Genomic DNA, 21,376 nt, shown 5'->3' on the forward strand with positions numbered 1-21,376 from the left:
AGAAATATGTACTTTTTTTTTTGCTTCCTGGTTCTTCAAAGTGATGATAGTAGTGGGTTGAAGTATGCTGATATCATCCTTATCAGTAAGCCAGAGACACCAGCTACATAACTTGCTTTCTCTGCTTACACAACATTTACTGATTATAAGGGGGCATATAAGGAGGTAGTTAAGGGTGAAACATTTTTTCAATCAAAAGTATTTTGCAGAAAACATCAGATTTTTATTTTGCTCAAGTTTACAAAAGGTGTATATAGGTACAGAGTGCTCCCTTTACATGTAACACATATTTAGGAAGGGAACTGATAAACTCATAAGTAACTCAAGACCAGCATTCAGTGTTTAAAGGGTTAACAACCAAAAACCATCATTCTTATGTAAAGTCCCCACGTTGCTCTGCTGTGGTTATACTGAGGCTGACTAAGCAGTATTTAGCTATATACACTATTTCATCAGCGTAATATGTGTAGGCCTTGCACATTAATATGGCTGAAATGTAAAATAAATAAATGTGTTATAGCGTTCATCTTTGCAAAGGCCAAAGCTACAAAGGAAAGTTCTTGAAGGTCATGGAAGGTTTGGTTCAGGGAAAACAATCATCATAAGGCCAGAACACGAGGATGGGATTCTTACTGGCGCTTAGCATAGAGCTGACCAGTAGCTACAATGCTTCATAGCAGCTGTATAAATATAGGAGTTAATCATTCCATGGATGCAAACACAGCGAATGCCTCTAAGCTTAGTCCTTATTCCTACCCACAGTCCGGATTGTTTTTCTGCTTCTTGAACTCTCCAAAAGAGCATTTGGAACATCCACAGATGAAAAAACAGCTTGTTTTCCTTTGGCCATTTTTATGGGGTTTTTTTTCTCAGTGGAGAAGGTCATGTCAACCTGATGGAAATCATTTATAAAACCGCAGGAAGATAAAAGAAATAAAATAGGCCAAAATATCATTATATCACCTAAAATGTCATCTCACTCAATCCCATACAACTGCACTGCTGGAATGTATATATATATATTACCATGCTCACTGTTCCTCCTGGTGGGGTGACTATGGTGCTTTTTTTCATACACTCCAAAGCCTGTCTTCCATTGGCTTTAAAAGGACAGTGGTTTGGGTCATGGCTGTTCTTGTTGATTAATACAAGGCTATCCCCGGGATATGAGTGCTCAGTTCAAAAGTTATTGCTCAAGTATTCCAAGCAACCATTCAGATGGTAGACGGTAAGGATTCATAAGAACCCATGGGGAAGTATTGCATTGCAATTTTTTATATACAAGAATATGCAGGGCTTTATAATTTATGAACAGAATGGCAACACTTACTCATATGATTGAAAGCATAAAGAACCTCTACAGAAGAGCACACCATGTTTTACTGAGAAAAGTAACTTCTTTAGTCATGATATAAAGCAGCGGTCCCCAAGAAGTGGCTTGTGAGTAACATGCTGCTCACCAACCCCTTGGATGTTGTTCCTGGTGGCGTCAACACAGAGGCTTATTTTAGAATTTCAGGCCTGGAGGCACATTTTGGTTGGATAAAACCATATGTACTGCCAAAGGGAGTGTAAGAAATGTACCTGGGTCGCGGCGGCGTGGACGGCCGCCACGCCGCCGCGCTCCTTCTCCGTCGGCTTCCGGGTCCTAGTGCGCGCGCGACGCGCATGCGCATTATTTAAAGGCGCAGGCGCGCTGGTGTAATTACATCAGCGCGCAATGGCGCGAATTTCAAACTGTATTTAAGCCCATTCATTGGTACTGCTGGTTGCCCGTGATAGGATTTATCCTGTGGTTTTGCCTGAAGCCTTGTGCTGTTTGTCCGTGTTTATTCTGCTAGTTATCCGGTTTTTGACCTCAGCCTGTTTCCTGACGACGCTCCCATCTGAATCCTGACCTGTGCCTGTTACCCGACTACTCTATTGTCTGTACCCCTTCTGCTTGATACCCGGTTTTGACCCTTGCCTGCCTGACGATCCTTGCTATCTGCCTGCCTCGACCCAGCCTGTCTGACTATCCTCTCTGCCTCATCCTTGCCTGTAACCGTGATCCTCGGCCCAAAAGACTCTAGATACTTGCCGTGCCCCATTGCCTGAACTCTAGCCTTGCCCACTCATAAGTCCAGGTGGCACCCCAATAGGCGGAGGGCCTTCCCGAAGCCCAAAAGTGGTCACACATACTGGTGAAGAGAGCTCTGACCACGGTGTTTGGCTCTAGTTCTGGTATTGGGTGCCGGCCATGACAGGGAGCTTCCTGTAGGCTACCAGTCCACATAGGGGCTACCAAATAGACAACCATAGCCCTTATTTGCCCCACCTCTGAACTTTCTGCATGCTTGTGTTGCTCTCAAACCCTTTTTAAATTTGAATGTGGCTAATGGGTAATAAGGTTGAGGGGCCCTGATATAATGGCTAAATAAAGGCTCTGTGTGAAGTCATTTCCACTATATATATATATATATATATATATATATATATATATATATATATATATATATATATATATATATATATATATATATATATATATATATATATATATATATAATATTATAATATATATTTTTGCACCTCACCGCCCTCTCCTGCTCCTGTTATGTTTCCACCTCACTGTTTCTTTTTGGATGACTCTTACCCTTCTGCCACTCTGGGAACAAAGCAGTTTTCCACTAGATTGAAATATAATGTATAAACATAGATTCTATGCTAGTGACATTTTGTTGTGCACAGCCTCTTCCTGCTGTTGTTACTCTACTATATGTACAGTAAAAAATGGTGTAAAGTCAGGGAAATGTATTACACACCTCCCAACTTCCCATTTTTAGAGGTACAACAGCTCAACCCGCAGTCCCTCGTTTGTCGTGAAAGTCCCGTTTTTCTCTGCACGGAACAGCCAGAAAAAGAAACAATGTTTCTAACTTAATTCGCTTTTGGCAGAGAGCCCAGAACAGCCACAGCGGCCGATAAGATACTTTTGTAACTATTTTGAGATAAGCAAATAAGTAATTGTAACAATATAAGATAACAGGTCCCTTGGGAAAAGTTAGACTCGCAGCTTAAAGGGCAATTTACCTTCATTAACAAAACTGTAATAACTGTGAAAAAAACACAGAAATGTGTTCAAACTTTCATAACCTGGCAAATTTTGTAAAATGAACATGATAATTAGGGGATGTGGCCACAAAAATAGGCGTGGCCAAAAAAATTGCCGCACTACACGTGCCGATTTTTTGTCCCTCTTTTTATTTACAAAATGTTGGGAGGTATGGATGCTTTATATATATATATATATATATATATATTGGTGGGACCACAACAAATGGAAAAACATATGGAAAACCTTAAAATTAAGGTAAGTAAAATGGAGGCTTCACTGTATGTATCCAGCTATACCTAGAACTCTAGAGGGAATAACATTCTACAAACCATTGGCTAGTAATTGTGCTAAGAAAGTAGAAAAGACCAAGTGTTGGCCTGGCAAACAAGGAGTTTGTGTCATTAATAGAATGGCAGTGCAACAATTACTACTTCATATATTTATATATTTATAGAAAACCTGTTGTTAGGTTTGTCTGGAAACAAAGATATGAGTACAATTAATTTGTACAATATGCTTTCTTCCTTGCCCCCCCCCCTGGAAAAATGTCTGCGGACGCCCATGGTCTCATCCCCTATTGGTCACTATGCTGCTGTTGCTGAACTCAAGACCTCAACATGTTGGACGCCCTTATTCTTTTTCTGTACATATTTGTCTTTCTTTTATCCACTTTGTTATTATTTTTGACAGTTTCCCTTTGTTCAGTGTATTTTGTTTCCTGAATTCCTTTTCTAAAACAATTTTGGTTTTCCATTGTTTGTTGCACATTTCATATATTAACTCGAATACGTTCACAGCCAACTATCAACAGTGTTCAGATGTGGCAGCTGTCGGCCATATTGTCTGGTAGGAGGAAACAGCCCATTGGGCAGTCATGTTAGTACACACTGTACTCAACTCTGTTGTTTATTAGCAGAGTGATGGGTTCTGGCTTGCATAAACTTGGAGATTTACTTTAAGAATGTTAAACAAGAATGTTGTTATATTTAGACACTCATCTGTGTAAAATGTATGGGTAATTTAACAAATTCATAGCTGGAAGGGTGCCAGCCCACTCCTCTGAGATAGACATGCAGAACAAAATATTGCATTCATAAAGAAGTGAGGAGCATGTTTCAGTAATAAAGAACTACTGTGCAGAAGCAGTGAGTTTGCTGTGCATTAACCTGTATCGAGGGTGTAAGGGCAAAGCCAGACGTGGCGTTTTTGCCGCGTTTTTACGTTGCGTTTTTAAAAAAGAACAGCCAGGCGTAAATACGCATAAACGACACTACCACTATGGGATCTGCACGCTTGAAACCACCCTTTGCGTAAATACGCAGCATATTTTAAATATGGCGTCCAAATTCTCAATGAGAAGTGCATGTTGGGAAAAGAATCCTACGTGCTGAAAAATGCATGAAAAATGCATGTTGACGGTCGCATGTGGTTTCAGAAAATGGTCCGATTGCATCTTGGAGTCAAGAAAAAAAATTTAAAGCAAATTGTAGAAGCTTTAGAAGGGGTTGTTCTCTTTCCTTTGTATCAGCTAGAAGTTAGACAGGTTTTACTTAGGCCAAAAGGCTAGACGTGTCTTTTTTCAACCTAAATTACTATGTTTATATATAATTATTATGCTGATGCAGTGGGTTTGAAGAATGTGTACAAATGCCCCATTATAACATTGCTTTCTAACTAGCAGAAAATATATCCATGTAGTGAGAGATATTTGAGTTTTTCACATTACTAATGCAGTCACTGCAAGGATTTCCCTACTACAGGTCACACAATGCTCCAGGCCTACAGCTCCTGAGGAGGTACTAGAACTTATAATAGGCTGGGAGTGCTTGTGTTCACTGATTATTATACTGACTTTATAATGCATTCTTGTACCCACTTACACCCACTTTGTTTTATTGTATATTGTGCTTGGCCTGCCAGTATTCTCTATATCTTACTGCTCATGATTCCATTGTCCATTGCTCTCTATGTATGTATTTGGTGTGTCAGTGCCCTCTGCTTCCTACTATAAAATATACTTAATGTTCTTTATAGTGCTTGTGGTGCCTTCTTTAAATTATGTTCTTGGGAGTTCAGTATCTACTGCTTCTTTGTATGTCTTTGTCTTTTGAGTACCTCACAGTGTCTGCATGTAATGCACTTTAGGTTACAGAATCCTTTTCCCCCTTTCCCACATAATGTGCTTGTAATGCAGCATTCATAACTCTCAGTTAAAATTGTATATGTGATGTTAATACCCCCTGCAGTGCAAGATGTTAAGCAAATTTTGACCCCCAATGCTATGGTTTGATTTTCCTGTTAATTCAGTGGAAGCACATGGGAAAGTGGGTGGAGTCCAAAGGGAGTGGCCAAAAGCTGGCGTGGTCAACATTTTGTTGCCGCCTGTTTTCTTCTTCTTGGGCCCCCCCTGCCATAACCATCTTCTGCTGCCTATGTAAAGTTACATTTTATACCTTCGAGCCTTTGGCCTTAAATTTGAACTACGGTGAGTTTGCTGGTCTGGGTACAGTCAAACTGCATGTAATGTATTAACATGAGACTGATTTGAAATTGGTTTTCATTTTTTATTATTTGTGTTTTTTGAGTTATTTAGCTTTTTATTTGGCAGCTCTCCAGGATTGCAATTTCAGCAATCTGGTTGGTAGGGTCCAAATTACCCAGAAACAATGCCCTGATTTGAATAATAGAATGGTATATGAATGGGAGAGGGCCTGAATAGAAAGATATATTAAAAGTTAACTTAAAGATGAACCATCCCTTTAATTTATTTCCCATACATTTGGCAGTCACTGCCTTCTGGAAAGGAAGAGGTAGGGGGGGATGCACTAATTAATTATCCATTATTGGTATCATGGCAGAGCCTAAAGGTGGCCATAGACTTAAAGATCCGCTCGTTTGGCGACATCGCCAAACGAGCGGATCTTTCCCCGATATGCCACTAAACTGCGTGGGGTAATTCGGGGGTAATTCGAGCGTTCGGCCGTATGGCCGAACGATCGAATTACGATGCGCCAAGCGGCTCCGACGGGTCGGTCGGGTAAAAATCCGACCTTCCCGATCGATATCGTGGCCAGATATCGATCGGTATGACCCGTCGGAAGCCCCCATACACGGGCAGATAAGCTGTCAAATCGGTCCAAACGACCAATATCGGCAGCTTTATCTGCCCGTGTATGGACACCTTTACTGATCTATTTATACAGTGTCGGAATGGCCCGGCGGGAAACCGGGAAAAAACACGGCTGGCCCCGACCCTCAGGGGCCGGGCCAGACCCCCTCTCCCCATTGTGATTCCACAATGTGAAGCACAGTGATGTGTGCCGGGTGGCGCTGTTTGCGCATGCGCATTGCCCGAAGCGCTCCTTGATGCGTGCGCGCATTCGTGTATCGGGGAATGCTTTTTCAGGGAGGACCATGCTTTCTTTTGAGTCCCAGATCACCGACTTGTCTTAGTGAAAACACTGATAAAGGTTTTGTGGATTTTCTTTCAACTACCCTGTTATCTTTTATTGTTATTTTATTCATGGCTGTAGGTGGAACATTTAGCTTGATGTGCTCCGTCCATAGCTCTAAGGGCTCTTACAGATGAGCATTTCTGCCTGTGTTCCCCTGCACTGGATTAGAAAGAAAAAACCCTTTTAGTGCTGTCCAACTTCTTTGGCACTGAGGACCAGATTTTTTTCTGGCCTACATGGTGGAGGCCTGATAATGGGTGCCAGTGTTAACTATTCCCTGTTTTAAACCACACCCATGTTACCCCATAACCATGTCCACATTAATGGTGGTAGCACACAGGGCCAGAACTAGGGGTAGGCAGAGTAGGCACGTGCCTAGGGTGCAAAGCTGGGAGGGCGCCAGGCACGTACCTTCTCTGCCGCCTACCCAAAGTCCAGTTCTCTTCTCTTGCCGACTCTATGTGTTTGTGCGCTTCTGCGCATGCGCAAATTTGCGCATGCGCACACTAAACAGGCGCCGGGCCAGCCTAGGGCGGCTGCCCAGCGTGGCCCGGCACTGGTAGCACACCAAAAAACCAAATGGTTGGTGCTCACTGCAGGGATATCACTTATCACTCATATGTAGGGTTTCCACCTGGCCAGTATTTTACCGGCCTGGCCGGTAAAAATGATGGTTGATCCCAATGTTATTAATAGGTAAAAAGATAAAAATATTGGAAGGCTAGTATTTTTTTTCCAGAAAAGGTGGAAACCCTACTCAAATGTGAAAAAAGTTAAGTCATATTAAGACATACCCTTAAATCCATATACCTCTTCCTCTACTGGGGATAACACAAAAACCCCAGCACATGATTAAACACCTTAGGGGTCTAATAGCAATTTTTAAATGCAAACAAACCTGTACCAGGCTCATCTCCCACAGGCAGGCAATGCTTGACTTTCTGTGTATGCAATGTAATTTAGAGAAGCTAATGTCAGGCTACTCCAGTTCCATTTAAACTTAGGGTGGATTGTAATTGCTGGCAATTTGTGTGGATCCTCAGAGCTATTTCTGTCATTCTTAGGTGGATTTTCCCTTTAACCTTTTTTTTCTCTCTGCTGCCACCAAGTGGCCACCATCTCCTATATATATCTGCTCAGAAGATCTACCTGTCCTTTATGAAATGGCTGCTCTGAAAGCTCCAGGTAAGAACACAATTAGAACTTGGAATAATTTATTTTATCAGTTTCAATCCATGTTGCACATGTGCAAACAACTGCGACACAGGCTTCAAGCAGTGACTAGGTCTCAGTTTGTATTAATTGACTCACTGTAGGGAAGTTCATTTAGCCTTACACTATACATACTCAATGGAGATATACACATCGTTTTTATTATTTCATTATTTGTTTTTAATCAGGTTTCTGCCAATTGAAGTTGTATAACCATACAGTAATAAAAAGAAAAACTACTATAATGGATATAAAGAGAGAAGTTTGCTTCATGCCTGGCTAATGTGGTTTTTGCATTTATTAAAGTATTACAAGTAGGACTATACAGGGAGCCTAGTGTATCTTGGGAACCATTGGTCCTGGGGAGGACACTTCTCCGTAAGGGAATCCATGTTGCAAGCGATTGTGGCTGTTAAAGGTGTGGGCTGCTTCATTGGTGGGATATGATCTGTAGGCCGGCTGCAGATTATGTTTCGCTGAAGTTGTGGCTCTAACTTTAAAACAGCTGAAGGTAACCCCGATTGGATTTTCTGAAAGGTTGTGTCTTATTTAGAACCCCCCAGGGAACATTGGGAACTCTGCAGCTCTGCGAGTTTTGCTTTAATATCTCAGGCCTATGTGTATAACTACATTTTTTCTAGCGGTGTCGGCGAATAGTGAGCTCCAGGTATTGGTTCATATGCGTAAACATTTTTTTTTTTCTAGTGGTGCCAGCGAATTGTGAGCTCCAGTTATTGGTTCATATGATGTGTGTGTATATAATCATTCATTTTTTTCTAGCAGTGTCAGTGACTTATGAGCTACAGGTGTTTCCTGATTACCTCTCCTTTTAAAATGTAATTTCCAGCCTGGCTAATGCAGATTTTGCATTAAAGGGGACCTGTCACCCAAAAAAAAAAATAACCAAAATCCTATTATCACATTAGTCAAGCAAAATGAACTTTAATTACACTATATAAATTATTTGAATCTTGTTTCCTTCAGTCTGGGATTTCAAAAGTATAGCTAGCAGGCAGCAGCCATTTTGTGCACACTGTTAAGGCAAACCTTGTATCATCTCAGAATCTTGTTTGTGCACCAGAATTGGGGACCCAATGTCCATCCCCATGCACTGACTACACAATTAAATGGTTAAGAGAACTGGGGAATGTGGGGAGAGCAGTGACATCTAGGAAGTGCTAAATGGAAAGTGAAAGTAATTGTCTGCTCCGCCTCTATGCCCAGGACATAGAGGAGGGGCAGACAATATTTGATTGACAGCTGAGATTTTTAAATTAGCTTAACAGCTATGAATGCTTTAATAAAAAATAGAAATTGGATTTTATGTTTAATTTGAAAAGGACTTTTATTATACAGATTTTTGTGTCTGGGTGACAGGTCCACTAAGAGGTCTGTACAGGGAGTTCTAGTGTATCCTGGGAACCAGAGGTTCTGGGGAGGACACTTCTCTGTAAGAGAATCCAAGTTGGGAGCGGTGCAGCTGCTAGAGGTGTAGGTTGCCGCACCTGTGATGTGGCGCCTGCAGATTTATCACTCACCAAATTGTGGGTGGCTCTAGCTTCAAAATGGTTGTACTCATTTCAACGAAATAGGATTTTCTGAAAGGTTGTTGCGGTTTGTTTTTTAGAACCCACACTTGAAACTCTTTGTGCAGCTCTGAGTTTTGCTTTAATATCTCAGGCCTATGTGTATAACCATACATTTCTTCTAGCGGTATCTAGCTCAAATCATGAGCTCCAGGTATTGGTTCATAGGAGTATAACCATTCATTTTTTTTTTTTCTAGAAATGTTGGCTAATCTTGATCTCCAGATAATGATTTATATGATGTGTATAACTTTTTTTTTTCTAGCGGTGTCGGCGAATTGTGCGTTTAGTATTTCCTCATTATCTCTACTTTTAAAATGTAATTTCCAGCCTGGCTAATGCAGTTTTTGCATTAAAGTGTTCTAAGCAGGTCTGTACAGGGAGTTCTAGTATATCCTGGGAACCAGAGGTTCTGGGGAGGAGCCTTCACCGTAAGAGAATAAAAGTTGGGAGCGGTGAGGGTCGCTGCACCTGTGACTGATGATCTGTGTGCCGGCTGCAGATAATCGCTCACCAAATTGTGGGTGCCGTGGCTCTATCTTCAAAACAGTTGTATTAATTCCAACAAAAGGATACCCCCTTTGGATTTTCTGAAAGGTTGCGTTTTTTTTTTTTGTTTTTGGTTTTTTTTAGAACCCCCAGGGCACACTTGGAACTCTTTGTGCAGCTCTTGTAAGTTTTGCTTTAATATATCAGGCCTATGCGTATAACCACCCATTTCTTCTAGCTGTGTCGGCGAATTGTGAGCTCCAGCTATTGGTTCATTTGATTGTATAACCATAAATTTCTTGTAGCGGTGTCGGCAAATCATGGGCTCCAGCCATAGAAAATGTTTTTTGTCCTCTATTTATACCTAATTTTTTTGGTTTTCAGACACATCAAACAATGAAAAATTAACTAAAGAAACTGTCAAAGGTCTGAAAGGAAGACTGCTCACTGGAACAGGTTAGTCTCTGTACAAATGTTCAGGTTTTTTTGTTTGTTTGTTTTTCCCCACCCCTCCCAGGGGTCTACCTATAGTAATAGACCTAGAGGTACACATACACCGTATAATAATCAGACTGCGCTGTGCCTGCTCGGATCTATGCTAGCTTTTTGCTCCATTTATGGTTTTATAACAGATTATGGCTTGTAAAACTGATCTGTATGTGTAACATTTGCTTAACAATGTATTTATTATCCCTTGATGAAATCTGTCAAATGCTGAGTTCTAATATTAAGAAATGGTAACTGAAACATGGTGTGGGCCATTGCATTAACCAACAGTGCTTCTCCCCAACTGATATCCCTTGTTGTGTATAGTGTATTTGCAAACTCAAGCTGGTTCACTAATCTAGTAACACATTATTGGAACTGTAGGCAACTTGCAAATTCGTGAAATTCGCGAAACGGCTAAAAATTCGCCAAACGGCGCTGGTACCCGTTCTTGACACCGGCGCCCAATTTTTGACGCCGGTGCCCGTTTTTTATGGCAGCTTCCGTTTTTTTGAAAAAAAAAAATTTGACGCCGGCGAATTTTTGCCGTGGGCGTTTCGCAAATTTATTCACTGGCGGCAAATCGCGCAAATTCTCTGTGAATTCGCGCCTGGCGAATAAATTCGCCCATCACTACAAGTAACTGGTCAATTCAAATCACAATATATAATATAATACAGATGGGGGGCATCCGTAACCGTTTTAACTAGAGTTTCAGTTAACTTATTTTGTTATGGGGCACTTGTATAATTTTATTATAGCCATGGTAAATGTATTGCCACAGCCTTTAGTATCTGTAGATCTTTCCAGCCAAAACATTTTCAGTCTATTGCTAGAAGCATGGCTTTCAGATCTATTGTATTTACCAGGCATACTATTTGTATCACTTGAAAAAGGGATATATTCCCGAAAACATTCAGCACCAATAAAGGGTGATCGCAGACAAAAGTAGTGCCTATGTTCCAGTCTGTTTCAACTTTCTAAATTTGTAAATACTAATACACGTTGGATGGTGTGTATATGAAACTGCAGGAAAGGATGTATCTCCTCTGAAAAACAAGTATCTTAAACACGCTATTTGTAAGATTCTTATGTTGTCTGTTACAAACCAGTCAAACATTTGAGACCTATTCGCTAAACACTGGAGATTAATATCATCATGTGATGTTGCCCATGGCAACTAACCAGATCTTGGATTTGTTTACTAACATTCAGGTGACTGATCCAATCTAACTGCAGATTGGTTGCTATGTTACTGGTTTTATTTATATCAAATGTTAGTAAATACTCCCCTCAATGGCATAACTTGAGTGTGCTGGGCTGCCCTGCAAAAAAAAATCTACAGAGGGCCCTGGCGCACTCAGACTCCCACTCACATGTTTTATGTGCCATGATACCCCTAACAGTATGGAGACCCCTAGAAAACCATATATTTTCCAAAAGAACACATTCTGATGAATCTAAAACTGGTAAATGCATCTTTCTACTGCAAACTAGCAAACTGCAAAGCTATGCTAAACATAACGCTTTTTTTGAAATTTCAGAAAATAGTCACAAAGCTTGCATTTTACCCCATTATAGAACCCACATTTTGTAGCGTACCAGCAAAGGGCATCCTAAATATGAATGCCAGGGGTCTACTGAACAGCTTGATGCCCCATATGCATATATAAACCAAACTATGTCATGCACAGAGACCCCCAAATGGATATAAAGCAGACCACATTTTTATGGGCAAAACGAAGTAACAAAGAACGGAGCAAAATGCAATAAAATCACTAAAATCCAAGAAAACCACAAAAATCAATGCTTTTTTTATATTCACCTAGTGTAATCAGCAGTCAGAATCACAGTTTTACAGACAGAAATAAGCAGCAACACCTATGCAATGCTATAAAATGGCTAAACATACAATAAAAATTCACCAAAATCACCGAAATTGCAATATAATCAATGTAGTGACAACTCTATCATAGCAGGCAGCTCATGGTGACAACAACATCCTTTCAGGCAGCTCATATGAATACCATCCTATAGTAACAACATCATTCTACCAGGCATCTCATAAGAAAACCAACCTACCAGGCAGGTCACTGAGACAACACTACACTGAGACAACACTATCCTGCCAGGCAGCTCATATGAAAACCATCCTACCAGGCAGCTCATAGAGACAACACCATACTACCAGGCAGATCATCCTGGGAGGCAGAGAGCACATGGTTATTACTTACTATTTCAGAGAAACACAACACAATACAATCACTTGTACAGCACATTTATTGCACAAATATACAAAAAGGATTGTTGGGAAGCAAGTATGTTTTGAGCTAGAAAGACAACATGCAGCTCTCTGCCCTCAGAGCCTCCATTTAAGATGTCAGTGTAATTCACTAAAAAAACACAGCCTACACACACCCACAGATTCCTTGCCTGCACCCATATTACCACCTGTATGTGACTTTTTCTAGAGTTCTGTGCAGTTTCCTTTAAAAAAACTTCTCTATTATATTCTGCTTCTCTGCAGGAATCCTCTCTGTTTTCAAATAACTTCGCTCCAGACTTCAGCAGCCATGATACAGGAGGAGCAGATGACATCACACAGAAAATCATCACACACTCCATATCTGACAACTTTATTGAAGGCAATGCTAGAGTGTACTGACCAATGAGCTGGGGGAGGTGTGTTTAGCCTAGGAGGAGGGTGTGGCTGGTTTGTTAGCTGCCTGGTAGATAGAGCTGCCTGGAAGGCATCCTTTGTTCCCTATTTCTCCCTACTTCGATTAATTGTCTTCTCATGAATCTGACCTTTGTGTGAGTGGGTGTAAATAGCTTGTAACATTCACTTTAGCAGGGGATGATGTAAATAAACAAAGCATGGTGCAATATGTTGTCAGTATGAAGGGGGTGCAGAATGGAGCCTGACTGAGTGCCCAGTCAACATTTCCATTCAAGCATGGAAGGATGAGACAGCAAGCGACAGGATGCAGATATCTAGTACTAAATAAATAATACAAAATAATCTTACTTTCCAGGAGTGGTTTAGGCTAATGACACACAGGGTTTTTTGACTGCCGCCTGCTGGGAAAACAGCAGCAGCCTCTGATGTCTGTACAAAGTCTAGTATAAAAGAGGGAGCAACAACCATTCCAATTTATTTAATCCTGTGCTACACGTGTATGCCTTGCTCCCAACAGACTAGTACAAACATTGGATAACAGAACACCAGGGAAGAACTTTTATATGTTTAAAAACTCACCTTTGTCCACATTAAAATCCATAACGTACAACAGCATCTTATACCCTGCACCATATGCTTAACGCGTTTCATGTATCTCGTTACTTCCTCCGAAGTGATCCCCTGGTCCTATATAATATATAAGTAGTTATATATGCCTGTGAGACAGTAGGACCAGGGGATCACTTCTGAGGAAGTTGCGAGATACCACGAAAAACATTAAACATATCGTCCAGGACATAAGATGCTGTTGTACATCATGGATTTTAATAAGGATAATTGAAGGTGAATTTTTAAACATATAATAGTTTTTCCCTGGTGCTCTGTCTTTTCCAATGTTTGTCTGTCTGTTTGTCTATGACGGTTGTAAAGTAATTGAACCGAAAGTGACCTTTCTGACACACATGTAACAGTGACAGGTGGACCTCAGTTCTAAAATGTTTTAGAAGGTCATGAAGGATTGGTCTCCGCCCTTTTAGGTTGTTCTGGCAGCAACAGATTGTTACAGGTCAACCCTTCTGCTCTGAGAAATGACATGGATTGTTATATGAGGAGTTGTTTACTATCTTTAGAGCAGGGTGCAATGTCTAATAAAGTGTGTAATGCATGTATTTTGCACTTTAAGCCCTGCCCTGCAGGTAGAACACTGCCACAGGTCTCTGTGCTCCAAAAACATGTTCATTTAGCAACGCTGTCTTCATGAGGGGCGGATTGGGGGTAGCACATAACTGCCTCGCATTCTTCCCCTACCGGTTCATTCATTTGTGCATCATTCAGATACTTACCATCTGCCCTAGACATAGGGTTGCCACCTTTTCTGTAAAAAAAATACCGGCCTTCCTATATATGTATCTTTTTTTTTTCTATTAATAACATTGGGAACAGCCATAATTGTTACCGGCCAGGCTGGTAAAATACTGGCCAGGTGGCAACCCTACCTAGACATGAAGTGCAAAGAGCAGCCAGACCCTAGACGAAGTGCTATCAATTCTTTTACTCTTGCACTTGAGTCTGGTCTCAATAAATGATCTCCATAGTCAGAAGCCAAGTCTAAGTTCACATCCATTATAGTCCACTATTTGGTAACATTTATGGCTCGTTTATGATCACAGGTTCAGTGTGTAAAGTGCATTTGAAGATACAAGTCACCAAACTGTTTTACCCACAATGCAGTATTTCCCCCAAAACCCCTGATTAATGCAACGTATTATCACTAAAAATCGTCAGTGTGAGAATTCCATCATTTATATGTGTTGCCATAATCATAGCAGGACTCCTGTGCCCTGATTCCACCCTTTACTCTAGATCAGGGGTCCCCAACCTATTTTACCCATGAGCCACATTCAAATGTAAAAATTATTGGGGAGCAGCACAAGCATCCAAAACTTGGATGGGGTGCCAAATAAGGGTTGTGATTGGCTATTAGGTAGACCCTATGTGGACTGGTAGAATATTGGAGGCTCTCTTTGGAAGTACATCTGAATTTATGTACCTTAAACTTGCCTGGAAGTGAAAAATAAGCACCTGCTTTGAGGCCACTGGGAGCAACATCGAAAGGTTGGTGAGCAACATGTTGCTCATGAGCCACTGGTTGGGGATCACTATTCTAGATTGTCATGCTGGGAGTACATTTAGTATACCTGTAGCCATGTCATGAAAAGATAAAACTATGCACAACCTATATATATAACTGTATATACAGTATAGTAATTGCAGATGTTGCAAAAATCTTTTTTAATGATAATGTGGTTTATCTATGTACTCTCACTAGGATAAGGCGCTGGAGTAACTGTTAGCGTTAGGGCCTGTATATCATGGCAATGACTGATGGAAGAGATATTCTTTACTGGAATATGAACAGCTGCTGTAAGTCAGGAAAGATTACCATTTACTACTGCCAGGATATGGAGCAAATAACATTTTATTAGCAGCAGATTTAAAGTTGCTCAACCTCCTGGGAAACATCACTCATTTTCCTGGTTTAATTACATGTCATAGTTCCACTGAATCCTAAGGTAAGAGTTCCATTGTCTTCCCTGTCTTTTGTAATGTTCCCAAGGCAAAGGGGAAGCAGAAATGCCACTTTCATGCAAAGAAATTGGGTTAATGGCACACACACTCATGACATTTAAAGAAATAAAAATCTGGCTAATGTGTGCAACGTCATCATTACAGCAAACAGGATGCCCCCTTACTGTTTATTTGCTCTGTGACGTGAATCTCTGACTAATCATCTGCTCTGGAAGCTGTGATTAATGCTGCTTTGAAATAAGACAGCCAAATGATTTGTATGTTCCGTAGGCAAACAAGTACCAAAGTACTAAATAAAGATCTGTAGCGGCAACCAACAATTCACTCCGATGAGTTATAATATCCTAATCCTAAACAAAAAACACACACACAGCTGTGTAGCATGAAAGAGGTTTGTTTGGTGTTTTTGTATAATCAGAAGCAGGCTGACATTTATTTTTAAATGCACCTTTGTGTGAAGAATTGGTCTGTGGCCTCCCAAAAACTTCAATGTATTAAAGGTAGCTTACAGAAAGGCTAGGGACCTGCACAGCCGGCAAGAGTAGCCAGTTTAGGAGAATATACCAAAATATACTAAACTACTATACTAGACTGTTGCATGTACATCTGTTTATATCTGTCACTAATGGTAACATTTTCATGTTAGGACTCACCAGTCTAGTTGGATAGACAGGTAAAACTATCCCTTGTAGTACTGCTGTTACTCTCTCTAGATTAATATTAATTAGGACCTGCTTATATTTTGCTTTCCATATGTCCATGCTAGGGTAGTGCAGGATGCATCAGTTAAATCAGGACTCATTTATTGCCACAATTGCAGTTTTGTAGAAATTGGCACAGTCTTTTTGTGCAGGTTTACGTAAAACCTACAAATCACAGTCGCCCAAAGTTCCCTTAGGAGGAAACTTTGGGCATTTTTGGAAAACAAAGCGATGCATTGGTTTAACCGCTGGCAATTTCAGTTATTTTCATTGGAGACCCATTTGTTACCCACAGTCATGCATTTTTATTGTGGTTGACAAATCTCCCCATCAGCCACTGCTGCCCTAAATGTACAAAGGTTATGGTCCATAGTGGATAACACTGTAGCTCAAGGTAAATGACTTAACTCCTTGTACAAGGGGTCAATAACCAAAATGCAAATGGATAACCAGAATATTTTTAAGCTGCCTTAATGACTTGCTCTTAAAAAAAGTCTCTTTTTAAAAACTTTTATGAGCAAAGATGGGCTGGATTTGTGAAACAGTAAGTAGTATACTGAGAGACACATATGAAGAGAACCAGAATGCAGCCTGATTATGGAAACCAGGGGTACTAGAAGGTAGTAGTCGACAAAGACAATGCAGTTGGCAGGTCTAGGAGAACTACAATAGAGATGTAACCTTTGGCTTTATAGGAATACTGTCATGGGAAAAAAAATTTTTCAAAATGAATCAGTTAATAGTGCTGCTCCAGCCGAATTTTGCACTGAATCCATTTCTCAAAAGAGCAAACAGATTCAGTTTTGAAATCTGACATGGGGCTAGACATATTGTCAATTTTCCAGCTGCCTCAAGTCATGTGACTTGTGCTCTGATAACTTCAATCACTCTTTACTGCTGTACTGCAAGTTGGAGTGATATCACCCCCTCCCTTTTCCCCCCAGCAGCCAAACAAAAGAACAATGGGAAGGTAACCAGATAGCAGCTCCCTAACACAAGATAACAGCTGCCTGGTAGATCTAAGAACAACACTCAATAGTAAAAACCCATGTCCCACTGAGACACATTCAGTTACATTGAGAAGGAAAAACAGCAGCCTGCCAGAAAGCATTTCTCTCCTAAAGTGCAGGCACAAGTCACATGACTGGGGGCAGTTGGGAAATTGACAATATGTCTAGCCCCATGTCAGATTTTAAAACTGAATATAAAAAAATCTGTTTGCTCTTTTGAGAAATGGATTTCAGTGCAGAATTCTGCTGGAGTAGCACTATTAACTGATGCATTTTGAAAAAAACATGTTTTCCGATGACAGGATCCCTTTAAGCAACTTGGAGACCATTAGTAATCCTACACGACTCTACTTGTAACTGTATAAAACTGTACACACTTCAACTCATAACTCATTAGAAGTCATTATCAGAGAACTGGAAGGAACCATTGTGTTCTGAAGTAAATGCTGATTACCCCCTATTGTGTATTTTTGATAAGATTAGAAAGTATTTAGTTTCTGCCACATTTATTTGTCAAACTCAACTCAAGAGATAATCAAATATTATATATAATTTCACACAAGCTGTGAAATGACTAGTAAGAGAGCTAGCATACGAGCAGATTTGGGGAGATTTAGTCGCCTGGCTACTAATCGCCTCTTCTGCGGGGCGACAATCTCCCCGAACTACATTCCGCTTGCTCTAATGCAAAAACGGCAGCGCCAATGCACTCCGCTTCGATTCCAAAGTCGCCTCAGAAATCGAAGCGCCTCATATTCACAAGCTGCTGTGTTACAAAGGACATATAAAAACTTGCAAGAGATCCCATCTCGGTTATCTGGAGCAAATTCCTTAGGTTTATGTTTCCTTAGGTTTATGTTTACACTTTGTGGAAATATAACTGCTGTATATCGAGTATAGGTAAATTTAAAAACAACTGGACTTGCTGAGTAATCATTGAAGACGTTTCACTACTCATCTGAGCAGCTTCCTCATTCAACTGAACTGTGGGAAGTTCTCGGCATATAAACTCTTCCACTAATCCAATCACAATGGCACATTGTAACTCTTCAAAGAGGTGCCATCTGAAAACTCACAGAGGTATTGATTCTGTGTAGTTACTGTGATAGCAACACACTCAGACAAAGACTGGTACACCCAAAGGATCCAACACCAAAAGAAAAACAAAGCAATGTGGTATACGGAGTCCAGTGTAGCGAGGAGTGCACAGATCTATACATTGGGGAGACAAAACAACTGCTCACCAAGCGAATCCCGGACAAGCGTTGGAGGAGATCCTGGAAAAGCTATCCATTCTTATGCCAGCAACACCAATGCCAGTTCCAGTCACTGCAGTCGGTGCTTCACATTCTCCCACCGTTGAACCACGTATTCCGGCACCTCCTCTCTACAGTGGAGATCCCCATGCATGTCGTGGTTTCGTGGGGACGAATGGAAGACGGCAATCAATACTGGGATGGGCATTATGAAAACCTTGTGAGTGGCGCCACCTTTTAGAGGGAACTTCGATCCCAGTCACTAGCTATACTGACCATAAGAACTTAGAATTCATACAAACTCTCCCTACCGTCCTGGTTCCAAAAATCAGAGAGCGTATGCACTATCCTGAAGTTTCACTCCGGTGGATCGTCTCCCTGAAAGGCAAGATCCTATTATTCCCCCCACAAGAATTATTGCTTCTCTTTTTCCTCAATTTGCCGAACAAATCCTGTCTTCTGCTCCTACTGATACACCAATTAGGATGTCATTTGTTCTGTTGAAGCTTCGCCTGCCCATCCTGGAACAGACCCATTGCTCTAAGCAGGCTGGACATCCCGGTTCAGAAAAGTCTCTAGAGCTTCTACGACGTCTAGTCTGGTGGCAGACTATCCGCAAAGACCTCAAAGACTTTGTCGCTGCCTGTACGGTTTGTGCCATCTCTAAGTCTAGTCATTCTCGCCCCAGTGGTCTATTACAACCTCTACCCACTCTCTCTCATCCTTGGACTCACCTAGCAATGGATTTCATTGTAGAGCTACCACCCTCAAGAGGGAACACTGTCATTTGGGTAGTTATAGATCGCTTCAATAAGATGGCACACTTCATCCCTCTGAGAAAACTTCCCTCTGCGGTGTAACTCTCCCAATTGTTCATCCAATTTATCTTTCGTCTGCATGGCTTCCTGGTGGAGATAGTCTCTGGGAGAGGTTCGCAATTCACAGCTAGATTTAGGTGTTCTTTATGTAAGGACCTGGGTATCACTCTCCAATTCTCTTCTGCCTACCATCCCCAAACCAATGGAGCAGCAGAGCGGGTGAATCAAGCGCTGGAACACTTCTTGAGAAACCATATTTCCCTCTGTCAAGATGATTGGTCTGATCTCCTCCCTTGGGCGGAATTCGCTCATAATAATGCTTGTCATACTTCCACTGGGAGGTCTCCTTTTATGTCTGTATATGGACAACATCCTCAAGCCTTCCCTCAAGACTTCTGCTTGTCGGATGTCCCAGCCATAGATGATCACGCAGCCCATATGTCTGCTATTTGGGCTGCGACCAAGGCAAACTTGGAGAAGAGTGCTCTGGTGCATAAGACTTTCGCTGATCGCAGACAGAGTTCCACTCCTCCATACAAAGTTGGAGACAAAGTGTGGTTGTCCACAGTATTTATATAACATAGGACTGTCTGCATTGATCTCTTGGTATACGATATAGCTCAACATCTCTGACACATAAAAGGGTTATTTATCAAAATCACAGTTGAGATCCCACAAATTCTCCTCCAGTTGCACATTAACCCCATTCTTTAAAGGCACTTCTATAAAATGTTCTCTTTGTACTTCAGATCAGTTCTCTGCTAACAGGCACCACAACGCTGTTGTACCTACACAACCCAGATGAACCCTGGAGATACAATCAGTACCTTCAGTTTTTGTTTCATTCTCTGCTTCAATAGGTACAATGCTCTTGTACCTAAAGGATTCTGTTCACCTCATCATCAAACACTGGAAATTATGCATATCAGATTGGTTAAACTTTTAGTGCAATTGAGTCACACTTGGTGCACAAACATATGTTCATTAATGTTGACACAATACCTGCTGCTGACCACCAGCTCTCAATACAAACAGGTCTTTCATCCATTCAAAAAAGCCTTTGAAAGAATGAGTGCAGCAGAATTTCTGTACATGTAATAATTCACATTTTATTTCATCAAGAACTATTAGCATCTATATTTATTGCTTCATATGGAATTCCTTTATTGCTTTTTTCATGTACAGATGCATATTTCATGGATGCTTTAGCTATTTGTGTTGCTAATATAAGATGGAGTTCAGGGTCTTTAAAGCTGGGCTCAGATTTGTGCAACCCCAAAATAAGTTGGGGAGAATGCAAGAGCTAAAGCTGCTGACGAGAAATGAGAGCAATTCTTTCTTGATAAAGAGCATCCCAGCACAGGTGCTAATCCATCATTAACCTGAGCATTGTTGCTTCGTGCTGCTCTTTATTAGAGAGGGACCTGAGGGGGGATGCCAGTACTTGATGCCATTCATTAAGCTGCCCCCAACTACAACGATTGATGTCTAACACATATCCATTTACAGGAAAATATATGTTGCTCATGTTGCAACTTTATGGTAACAGTCAGTGAAAAAGTATATAGAACTGATTAGCATGACACTAATGATGGCATCTGCATTAATTAACCATGGGCGTGTATCTTTTATCCTCTTTGCCTTATACAGTAAGGTATTAAAGGTGTGCACTGTGAATTAACCAAAGTCTCCTTTAAACTTACAGTATGTGGTTCCCTGTTCTAGTCAACTCATGCCGTATAGTTATATCATAGGTAGGGTTGGGAAGATTTAAAATTACATGTTTCCTTACTAATGTTCTCAGCATTGAAAATAAGGAAATAAGAGTGAGTGCTGCTCAGGGAGACAGGCTTATCATGTACTCTGCACAATCAACTCTCCTAACCTGGTAGGGATGCCTGACGGGGCTCAGTGTGGATAAATAAAAAGCTGTGCACTTCAGGCCACAATAACAAACACACTAATTATAGATGCACCATATCAGTTTAGCAACACAT

This window comes from Xenopus laevis, chromosome 3S (genome assembly GCF_017654675.1).
Source record: "Xenopus laevis strain J_2021 chromosome 3S, Xenopus_laevis_v10.1, whole genome shotgun sequence".
In the NCBI taxonomy this organism is placed as follows: domain Eukaryota; kingdom Metazoa; phylum Chordata; class Amphibia; order Anura; family Pipidae; genus Xenopus; species Xenopus laevis.